At 40.6% G+C, this 10320-nt stretch overlaps 1 long non-coding RNA gene across 1 annotated transcript; it reads left to right on the plus strand.

Moving 5' to 3' along the window:
- The first annotated feature begins 4763 nt into the window (after positions 1–4763).
- Positions 4764–7115, plus strand: LOC146986462 (uncharacterized). The gene is made up of 5 exons (XR_015036032.1): positions 4764–4819; positions 5173–5244; positions 5425–5536; positions 6004–6073; positions 6864–7115. It is a non-coding gene; the product is annotated as an uncharacterized LOC146986462 (long non-coding RNA).
- The last annotated feature ends 3205 nt before the right edge of the window (positions 7116–10320 follow it).

Genomic DNA, 10320 nt, shown 5'->3' on the forward strand with positions numbered 1-10320 from the left:
TTGATCACGTGATTATTTTAGGCTTCTAATTGCTAAGATCTCAGTTTTACATACTGTAGAAAATTGTGAAAAGACTTAGGGTCAGTTAATTAGTAAATTATTCAGTTACGGTAAATATGTAACTGCAAAAATAATAATAAAATATTACAGTATGGAGTGACGAATGGCATATAATATACACAAACTTGTGGTCTGCTAATTTTCATTTTATTTTGAAATTAGTTGAAAGCCTGTGTGTGTTGTGGAGTCAATCTGACATCAGATCTTTGTAGATTTTAAACACATTACATAGCCTAATACACAAAACAAAAACGTCTGTAATGTTTCTTCATTGATTCTCTGTTCATCCTTTTTTTACGACCAATCAACTTCGCTCACTGTTTATCTGCTGATGATTCTCACATCACAAATTCCCTTTTTGCCAATTTTTCTGGATATTCAGATCAATTTCTTTCACTCAAACGTCACTAATGCACATCTACATCTTAGAAGAAGCCGCCGCGTCTCTGCTCACAACAGGAGGCTATTTTAAAATTCATCTACTCAACAGAGTCTAATGGAGGAGTGGAAAAATTCATACGTTTGGAGGATGGAGGGATGAAAAAACGAAGAAGAGGAGGAAGAAGAAAGATTTATTTTCCCAAACTGCAGCATCAGACGACCTGTGTTAAACGCGCCCGACGTCTCCTCTTTGTTTCTGAAGCTGAGATATTTTCCCGGTTCTCCGGAGAGTCCTGGGCCTCCCGCTGAGCGTCTCCTCTCACCCCGCCGCCGCCTCCGACAGAAAACGGCTCTTTGAGACATCAGTGGCTTCTTCTCCTCCACTTTATATTCATGCTGCGCTCGCCGTGTGGAGGAAACACTCGGCAGACTTCAGTTCACACAAAAAGGGTCCAGTTTGTTTCAAACGGCGGCGGCGGCGGTGCACCGACAGGCTGCCTGAAGCTGTTTGAGCTCAATGACGACGACGACGCCGCCGCCGCCGTGGTGACGGAGAGAGAGATTCAGGTTCACAACATCAGGCCCAGACAGTTTATACACCGAGGACATGAAATAAATACACGGGGAGAATATGAAGCACAGCGTGAACTTGGAAATCACCTCTACGACAGAAACTAGAGCAGATGTGCATTTATTTAAATAAAGTTTGGTTTGAACTGAAGGAAGCATTGTTAGGCTACACATTTAATTTTATAACAGACTAGGCCTACAAATAATAAAAATAAAAACATGTTAAAGTTATTGTGTCATTGTTTGGGATGCGATAAAGTGTGTTTAGATCGATAGCAACAATCCTTCGCCAAGAAACAAGCATTAACGCTAGCATTAGCATTAGCATTAGCCGCCTTCGTAACAAGAAGAAGCTTGGAGGCCAGCTGAAAGAAGAGGTAGTGTTTCCATAGAAACCAGTTTCTAATCGATTTTCAATTTACCTTCCTGTCTGGCTGGATGCTTTGCTTCTATTGGACGAATGTCAAAGTTAAATTTTACAAACTTTGACAAAAAAAAATGTTCGTCCTGTCTGAAGGTCCCGAACTCTCTTTACAAATAATCAAAGCTTTTATTTTTTTACGTAGCCTAGATACATTTTCTAGTTTACCTCAGAAGTCAGGAGTGACATCACGCCCCAGTTACGAGTTGGTAATAAGACAGAAAAGTGACCCCTTTAGTTAGCTATTGTCGTTGTTAGCATTTTTAGCTAATAGCAGATAACACGTGATAATATGTGCGTGAAAACAACGTAACGATGTGTCTACAAGAAGAAGTTGCCGAACGCTGTCAAACAATCTAAGTAGGCTACAAGGAAAACAAGAGTTAGGTTGATAAACAGTTTAATATTCAGCTTATGTTCACTGTTGATGAACAGAGCGGCCATCTTGGATTGATTTAGCTATGAGGGATCGTTTCTGATGATGTTGTTGCCTGGAAACTCTGAAAATTTTACTTTGAAGTTAATACACCCACACAGTTTAAACCTGACAGGATGTCTGCCATTTTGAATTTATTTTATTTCGCACTTGGCTCAATCGAAATTAACAAAGAACTGATAAGGATCATGTTCTTTACCTGTAACATTTTATAGCCTATCATAGAAGATTAATAATATAGATATAGCCTACAGTAGGCTATTTGATATCTATATGTCAACAGAATTAGTTCCTCTTATCTTTCCTAACCTATTTCTTAATATATCTAGAGAATGTGACTTATGATATAGGGAGGGACATATAGCCTACTGTGTGTTGTATAGGCCACTGTTTCTGCAGAGACTTTGGGAGTTAATGATTCAGTCGCTCACAGGATGGAGGATAAACGTCGCCGTTATAACCAATAAAGTCCATTTCAGATTATCATCACTTCCTCTTCCAGAGGGTGAAACAGCTTTTTAAACCCAGTGACGTTATCAGTGAGCTGCAGGAACAATAATAACCATAATAACACAGTAAACCGTTGGCCTGCTCCGACAGATGGAGGAAGGAAAAGAGAATACACTGAGATATAAAGGCTGTTTGAGGAGAGCAGGATTGGATTGGTGTGTGTTTGCGTGTGTGTGTTTGTGTGTGTCTGTGTGTGTGTGTGTGTGTGTGTGTTTTAGCTGCCGTGCTGCCTTGTGTCCCGTCACTGAAGAAATCCACTTGTTCAGAGGCACAAACTGATGGAGCGATGAATAATACATCCTCCTGGTTTTCTGAGGACACGTCGACAGATTCCAGTCAAACAGAGACAAACAGTGAAACAGCTGCAGCTGCACATCTGTTCTGGTGATTAGTGATCGGTGCACGGCTCCGTTCACACCTGCTACTGATGCTGCGTTCGAGACAAGTTGGAACTCTGATTTTTCCGACCTCTGCCACCTGAAATCGGAGAAAAAAATCTACCCCGACTTCACCGAGCATCAGTTGTCTGACGTCACACCGTCAACGGTAAAACATCAATTAAAGGCATTTAAATGCCAAAATACATTAAAACATTCCATTTAAACTTGTTTTTGTGCCCTTTTTAATGTTTTTATGCCTGACGTGAAGGACTTTGAATGCAAAGTTTCTTCCAGATTCGCCATTTTTCACATTTTTTGGTTATTCTGACCTGGTGCAACTCTGAGTTTTCAACTGGGAAAGATCCGAATTCCGACTCAAACGCAGCGTAACATCTGTCTCGGAGTCGACCGACTTCGACTGGATTAAAAAAAAAAAATTTAAAAAACACATAAAATCTGATTCAGGGTTAGTATTTTGTTTGTTTCCTTAATTTAGAGGGATAGTTCAACATTTTGGCAAATTGGCCCATTGCCATAATCCCTATAGTCATAGCAGTAGGTTCGTTACCTTTAATTGTTGGTGCAAGCTGTTTTTAGAGCGGCGGAGCAGAGCCGTGAGCTGCTCAGAGCTACACTACGGAGGCTCATGGGATTTCTTGGTTTCCCTCATCAAACTCATCAAATACACAATCCAACAACTCCACAACGCTCTGGTGGACAAGTTGTGACCTGCACATTCACCACGCTATGAGATAATAACACAACGTTACCAGACAGAGTTGTTTTAGAGGGAAATTCATGCAAAACCACTGATGCGCGTTGCCTTCAGGGGCAGTTTTTCAGCAATCAGTCTCTGTATATTTACCTGTCTCAGGCAAATGATCGGAGTTGTTTTCAAGGTAAATTCATGCAAAACCGCTGATGCATTAAAACAAGTGTTTCTGGTCCCAATAAAAAAAAGACGAAGAAAAGAAGTGTGAGTGTGTGTCCTTTTATTTTCAGTCAGTTTTAGCGTCCCATGACCGGAGTCTTTAAACCGGCGCAGACACGACTCGTCCTGTGAGCGAGGAGTCGAGCACCAAGTCATTACTGTGAATAATGACTCGCTGGCGGCGCTGGCGGCCTTCGCCTTATTAGAGCTCTGATGATGACACCTCCAGCAGAGAGGAGGAGGAGGAGGAGGAGGAGGAGGAGGAGGAGGAAGACCAGGATCCAATTACCTCCAACACTGAGCTCGAGCAGTGGTCTGGTCTCCAGGTGATGATGATGATGATGATGATGATGATGGTGAAGGGACCTGAGACCTGAGACAGTTTTTCAGGTCAGAGGAGGAGGAGGAAACATCCGTGTTGGTTTCTGCTGCAGGTCAGAAGTGACGTCCTGTTGCTGTAATCCTTCAGAAACTCTTCAGCTGCTGTGACCTTCGACCTCTGCTGTCTGTGTGAGGAGGAGGAGGAGAAGAAGGGGGGGCGGGTGTGGAGGTCGTCTGTGTTGTTTCTGTCTGAGAGCGAAGGTCATGTGACCAGTGGAGGAGACTGAAGCTGTCGCATGTAAACGAAGGTGAACAGAAGTCGTGCATGAAAACTGTTTTAATTATAATCAATTTTTAATTTAACTTAAACATTTCTGTTTTTGCATCTTTTTGTTTTTGCTTTTTCAATTTCATTTTTTTTGTCTCTCTGTTGTTTTATTTCTTTTTAGTTGTTTTGTTAGCCTGACAAGCCAGATTATATCATTAACATGTCTACACTCTAAAAATGAAAACTTAAAGTTGTTGGCCTTACCATATTTTTTCAGCTGACTAAACAAAAAACATTGAGTTGTGTTGTAAACTAATAAACATTATTTATTTCAACTATCTTTTTCAAGTTTTTTGGCTAAAGTTGGCCTAACTTAATAACTTGAGTTAGCAAACCTCAAAACTGTGCATTTGAGGTCAGGACAAGTTCTAGAAGTTGAGACAACAAGAACTGGGGTCTCCAATGCATATCTGCAGGGGTTCCACCACAACGACACTGCTGCCATGTGCTGCCGACATCTCTTACACTTCTTACTCTCAAGGTGAGTATTTTGCTCAATATGGTACTAAAAGTCAGGGTTCACGTGTGCAGATTATACATTATTATATATTTATTGTCCCCCTCACGGCTAAAGAGAGTTGTAGATATTAATTGTTTACCAGTTAGCTCTGTTAGCTCCGTTAGCTCTGTTAGCTCCGTTAGTGCGGCTACAGTGGAACTGGAGCTCATTTATTAAACACAATGAGCAGTGCTACAAATAACTGGTATACTGCTTATGTGTGCCTCTGATGTTAAATTTTAATGTTACTTTAGAGACTCATGTTTACAATTGGGTGTCATGTAAACATGAATATATTACATTAATTGTTGTTAATTGTCTTGGTGGACTGACAGGAGAAGATTGAGGTGCAGCCCATGGTCACAGAAATCCAGGAGAGATGGCCTGCCCTGTGTCTTAAGGAACAGGTAAGAAAATGTGTGTGAAAAAGTTGCTAACTATTTTATATCACAGAACTATTGCTTGCCTTATACAACGAGTAATTCAGCACCTTGCCAATAAAAGTATTCAGAAACTGACTACTTAAGAGAAAATCCATGTGAACTGGTTCGGTTGGATTAATGTGTGCTGTTTTTTGTTTATTTCAGATTTGCAGCAAGTTCTGATGTGTAACCAAGGAACTGTTGTGGACATTTAGAGCAGCCGTGCCAGGAAAAGGGACAAGACAGGGAGAGACGCTTGGCTGTTCTTGATGAACAGGTGAATTCATGTTATAAATATCATGTATTTTTGATTATGGTTCAGGGTTACCTGAGCAAGCCCTTAAAGGGATAGTTCACCCAAAATTGAAATTTCTCTCCTTGTGTCGACTAAGGGCTGGGAGAAGTTTCAGAGTTATCTGTCGCTTCTCTGAGTTACAGGGGGTCTTGGCATAGCAGTGCATGTCCATATAACGGTTGCAAATGGATACCAACTGTCTTCGTAACAAAAAGACACACCAAAAAACATCCAAATACCTCCATAGTGCTAATGTCCCTCTTGTATTGAAGCCCCGAAATGCGATATTGTCCTGAAAAAAATTAAATCTGTCTGTCCTCTTCCCGGTTCGTCCAAATTTGATGGATGCCACCCCAATATAAGACCTAAGTTTAAACTAGTCACAAATTAATCTCAGCTGCACTGTTTTTAACCAAATGTCCTATGGCTTTCCTGTGTCCAATTTCCAGACATCACAATGCATCAAAGCAGAGCATGTCTAGACCTCAGATTTCAGAGACACTTTTCCTGAAACGCCTGGTGAGTACAGAATGTCTGTTTTTATTTTTGGTCAACCATGAGTGCACATTAATTATCATGCACATATAATTCTCTATGCCATATTGCTTTAGAATATAGAAAAGATGAAATATCCACACCTTGGATTGTAGCTCCCAAAAAACCGTATTAATCACCAACGCCCCATATATTTTTGCCTTCCACCTACAGTAGCGTAACCCAGCTTAATGGCTGAGAGCCTCCTTTCTCCCTGGAACACAAGTAATTTATTTAACCAGCCATTTAATTTAAGGTTGAATATGGAGTTTTACCAGAATACCACAATCTATTGATCATTGTAGGCAACAACAACAGAAGAATAATTCCTGCAGTCCGTTGCCAGACCGCTGCTTAGTGTAGCACACTGTTGCTTGGGACGCCGCTCTGACCAGAGTAGCACAGAGAAAAACTATTTAGGATATTTCATTTCATTTATTAGTTTATTTCATAGGGACAGTGCACCACTAATCAACAGAGTTAAAAGAAAACTGTAAGTGGGGCAGAGTTAGTCAACAAGGCTAGTTACCTGATGTTTCATTTTTACCGCCATTGAACAGCTTCAGACTATTGTGATGTTAGATAAATGACTTGTAGCTTGTTACAGGGATGAATAGCAATTAGAATCACAGGCAAAAAAACTGTATAGCACAGTAACTGTACACTACAGGTTTACTCAGGCTGAGACACAAATTTAAAATTACACGCTGACATAGGTGTTTAGTTATCTTAACAGTGTTTATATTGAATTTGGTTGAATTTCTGCTTTCAACAGGACACCGATCCAGAAGACAGACAAACAAAAGGGGTCCAAATGGGAGTGCTCACCGTGTTCGTGGATGGTGCACCGGCCTCGCTTCAAACTGTTAACAGCATTGCTGTGGTGTTGCTGTAGTGCTTTTTGACTGTGTTGTGGTTTGGACTCTTTTAACAAGTTTGGCCACACCAGTCTGCATCTTTTTGTTTGTGGGTGCAGTGTACAGTACTTGCACTAGATAGATTTAATCATATTTGCTGGAATATTGCATTAAATGTTTAAATAAAGATGTTTTACTTAACTAGTATTATTTGTATTTGTATTATTTGTTGTTTTAGTTGCCACAACTTGAGAGTATTTATAAGTACAACTTGAATTTTTGAGTTTTGATGCATTTGAAAGGTAACTTATCTGAAACAAAAATAATAAGTTGAGACTACTAAATTTTAAGTGTTTAAAAAACTCAAAATTTGAAGTTATCTTTAAGTTAATTTACAAGTTATCTCAACAAAAGATAATTTGTTGGCTTAACTTTATGTGGTTTTATTCAAAACTTGAGAGTTTTAGTTGGACTCAAAACGCAAAAATCTATTGCAGCCAGTTACCTAGAATTTTTGAGTTTTCACAGCCCTTTATTTTTTACGGTGTAGTCTGGCAACGACCGGTAGACCTCGGCTCAATCCAGGGGGCAGGATAAAGGCTGTCTTTCAAACTGCCTCTGCACCAATAGGGTAGCGCTACGACCAATCAGAGCAAAGAGCAGGATGACGTAGATGAAACTTTTCCCATATCCTGTCGGCAAAACACCAAATACATCCTTCTTGGAAATTTTTCAGTCATGTTGGTTGTATTAGGCCCAATCCCATTTCACCCCTTGGCCCTACCACTTACCCCTACCCCTCCGTTTTGCGCGTTCACGTGTAGGGGTAGGGGTGTCCCAATTCCCGTTAGGACAGAGGGGTAGGGGGAAGTGGTAGGGCTACATACCCCTCCAAACGGAGATTTTTCAGAGGCACACTCCAAACGGAGGGGTATGAAAAGTTTCCCAGAATGCATCTTGCGGCAGCCGGCAGCGGTGGCTGTAAAACTAAAAGCTGTTTTATTTCTCACTGTAGCGCGGTTATTACGTCACTTTATTAAGTTTTAATATTTTTTCTTGCGAGAAAGTAGCTGTTTAGGTCCCAAATGTGCAGTTAGTTTACCCAAATGACGGCGGGTTAGAAGTTTGCTCCGACGATTTTTCGGAGAAGTGAAGCTCCAGGAGGAGCGGCTCCTCACAGAGACAGCAGCCGGTCTGCAGCGCTGCTCCACCGGCCAAATTACGTCCTCGTCCCGGTCCCGCCGGGAGAGAAGGCGGTCGTTAATTAACTTATCCGCGGGTTTTTAGAGGTTTACCACCAGCATGTTAAATTATTTTCAGCATTTAAATGTTGGTCTCATTGATGAAATCTGACAATTGTGGCAGTAGCACTAGTTTATTTGGATGAAAAGTTATGCTTCATGTACCAGTCAGAGGAGCAGGCAGCGCTGCCTCTGGGCTCTGTGTACAGAAATCACCACATTTACGTCAGTAAATAAATGTTTTACAATGAACCGATCAGTCTGCATTAAGTTTTATCTTATTTTATTAAGTTATATGGAACACGCTATTTGATTTCTGGCAAAAGCTCGCCGCATCAGCTTACGTAAAAGCCAGTGAGACTACGTGATGACGTATGTGACTGTTGAAGGGGTGTCCCAATTCGGAGGGGTTGACTTTCTACCCCTACCCCTTGTAGCTCCGTTTCAAGGGGCGAGGGGCAAGGGGTAGGGGAAGGGGTAGGGGTAAAAAAGAGAAATGGGATTGGGCCTTAAAGTCTCTTTGTCATGATTGTGTGCGTTTGTCGTCATTTCATGTCATATCTCTTTTGACACTGTTTTGTGTATTTGTTGTTTTCAGTCTCTTTGTGGTCGTTTTGCATCATATTCTAATGTTTAATCTCACAACCTCCTGACCTCTGACCTCTCCGTCCTCGACCTCACGTCTTCACCTCGTTGCTTCGTTGTAAACAAAGTGAAGCAGAAGGACGAGGGAGGAGATGTTTCACTTTCCATGAAGAATTTAACTTCAAGATGAAATCAGACGCTCTCGGTTCATCTGGGACGGAGCGTCTTTAAACCACGGAGGAGAAGAAGAGGAAGAAGAAGAAGAAGAAGAAGAAGGAGAAGAAGAGCGTGTTCCTATTGATGGATCAGTGAGGAGTTCAGCGCTCTGAGGCTGATAAACTGGAGGGAGGAAAACTTAGTGTGTGTGTGTGAGTATAAATTATCAAACGCTTTAACATACACGCACACACACACGCTCACACACACACACACACACACACACACACACACACCTTTGATCTATTGATTTCCATGTTCTCTCCTTGACTTCAAATGTCATAAATAAAATCATCAAAGCTGCAAACCTTGGCCTCACACACACACACATGCACACGCAAACGCACACATGCAAACGCACACACACACACACATACACACACACACACACACACACACACACACACACACACAGTGAATCTCACCATTGAAATCACCATAATTTGTACTAAAGCACAAAACAAAGTCGGAGCGTCTCTCCTCTCAGACTGACGACCAATTTCGACTTTGACTGGATTAAAAAATAAAATTTTAAAAACACATAAAATCTGATTCAGGGTCAGTCTTTTGTTTGTTTCCTTAATTTAAGATATATATTTTAACCATTTTTCTTCAACCTTCATAAAAAAAACAAAAAAACAAAACATAAATCGAACGTTTTCAGCACAGAAACAGTTGAATCACGTTAATAAATCTTGTCCTTCCTGAACTGCAGCTCTGGTTCGGGCAGATAACGTGTTTTCCACTGGACAGCGGACGGTGTTATGTAATATTAACACGGTTTCACATTTCAGTGAAAATGTTTAAAGATGGAGGAAGTGATGAGATGAGCGTTTAATATTCAACTAACCCAAAATAAATGTTGGGGGAAGCGACTGCAGCTGAACACTCGACATGTTTTAATCACGAGTTTCATCAAATCAAAGTGATAATAAGAGTTCAATGTTTTTTTAAATTTTTATTATAGTCATGTTTTACACTCATTAGCTCAGAAAATGGGTCATTATGTGTGTGTGTGGCCCTGAGAGCTGCAGAGCTGAACTGATGGTCACACTCTCTAACAGTCTTTTGTTCTTTGAACTTCTTTTATGCAGCTTTATGGACCTTGAATGCACCATGTGCATCCTGGGAACTCAACATGAGAGCTAGAAACAAAAACATTACCTTTCATCTTCTTAGGCTAGCTGATAACATTTTATATTTCTCTTGTGAATTACGTTACATAATTTGTTTTCATATGTATTTTAAACTACAGTAGCCTATATCTGAGATTATTTAATAAAATCAAACAATGAATGTTCACATCCCATGTAAAATATAGTAGGCTCCTATG

The sequence above is a fragment of the Trachurus japonicus genome, chromosome 6 (genome assembly GCF_045865225.1).
Source record: "Trachurus japonicus isolate A0001 chromosome 6, Traja_1.0".
Classification (NCBI taxonomy): Eukaryota; Metazoa; Chordata; class Actinopteri; order Carangiformes; family Carangidae; genus Trachurus; species Trachurus japonicus.